This window comes from Myotis davidii, unplaced genomic scaffold (genome assembly GCF_000327345.1).
Source record: "Myotis davidii unplaced genomic scaffold, ASM32734v1 scaffold552, whole genome shotgun sequence".
Classification (NCBI taxonomy): Eukaryota; Metazoa; Chordata; class Mammalia; order Chiroptera; family Vespertilionidae; genus Myotis; species Myotis davidii.
Window position 1 is genome coordinate 294,734 of NW_006283439.1, and position 1,381 is coordinate 296,114.

Here is a 1,381-nt window from a genome sequence, read left to right on the forward strand (position 1 = left end):
GGTGACTGTTCATAGTTAAAGTGATTAACTACCCACCTGGCACTTAGTTAAGGTGTTTTATTCCCTCCCTGACTTCAGGGAAAAATCCCTACCTGGGAAACAACCTTTCTCGGAGAGGTGACCTTGGTTAAAACACACAGCGCTAAGGGGAGCAAACATATTAAGAACAGTATGCTATATACGCCAGGTCCCTTGAAACATATGCTGTGCAGATGTTTCTTTCCTGCAGCGACTGTGTCAAGCAGCAAGGATGGACCGGCTTCCGGCATGGGGCAGCCAAGCCTCCTGCTTGGTACAGCTCCATGGCTGCTGGCTACCATCTTGGTTGGGTTAATTTGCATATAGTCGCTCTGATTGGCTGGTGGGTGTGGCTTGGATGTGGCAAAGGTATTGTCAATTTGCATGTTTTTCTATTATTAGGTAAGATGATTCTGTGAGTTGAGGGGCTGGGCTGGGGGCTCTTCTGGCTGGGGCTGGAGTCACGTAAGCTTGGCTGGGGCACGACAGGAAGGCGGCTCGCATACACCTGATGCTGGCTCAGGCTGGCTGCTGGGGAAGAGGATGGGGTTCCCTGCTGGCTTCTCACAGCAGGGGGTGGGGAGGTGGCCTGTTGAGAGGGCATCCCAGAGAGATCCTTTGGGGAAATAAGTAGAAGATGCCAGTTCTCCTTAAGACCTGCCCCAGCACCCCTCCTGGGTGTTCTGTGGTCCATGCAGTTACAGGGCCGCCGATCCAACAGCCTGGAAATCAAACTCCCCTCCCAGAGGGAAGAGGGACAGACCTGGGGTCACCTATAGGCTGCCACAGGCTTCAAAGGGTTTTTGAAACGTTCCCCGCCTTGGGCTGCCTCTCCTCTCTCTCTCCCCCTGAACTCCCCAACTGAAGGCAAAATCCTTTCGAAAAGTCCTGGGGGCCGCAGGGTGGTGACGTCAGGTGGTGGCGCGGGTCCGCACAGGCTTTGCCGCTTTGCTCGCATCTCCTCGCAGAGACGCCACTTCACATCCCGAGCCACTGGGCGCCTCTGCAGCTCAACTTTAAAACTGAGGGGCGACAGGGTAGTGAAGACCTGGGGCTGGGGGTGGGGTAGGGGCTAAGAGGGGGATGGGAGAGACCTGTAAAACTATCAACAATAAATCATACATTTAAAATAAAATAAATAAAACGGACGCTGGATAAAGACCAGAGAAAGCAACAGAAACAAAGGCCTGAGCAGAGCTAGGCTGGGCCACGGGTGCTGGGCTTTCCTGGCAGCCGCAGTGCTAAGGGCACACCTGGGTCTTGGTGAGACGGAGGGGCTGCTGGGTGCTGCCTAGGTCCGGGTGCTGCCTGGCCCGGGGTGCTGTCTGGGTCCGGGTGCTGTCTGTCTGGGCTGTAGGTGCAC

General features: G+C 55.3%; 1 long non-coding RNA gene across 2 annotated transcripts; it reads right to left on the minus strand.

Moving 5' to 3' along the window:
• Positions 1–397: 397 nt before the first annotated feature.
• Positions 398–1,373, minus strand: LOC107183133. 2 transcript variants are annotated; one of them, XR_001513904.1, is made up of 2 exons: positions 1,272–1,373; positions 398–1,040 (listed from the first exon to the last, which is right to left on the minus strand). It is a non-coding gene; the product is annotated as an uncharacterized LOC107183133 (long non-coding RNA). The 2 variants fall into 2 exon arrangements; XR_001513903.1 differs by having other exon boundaries at positions 398–1,090.
• Positions 1,374–1,381: the final 8 nt, after the last annotated feature.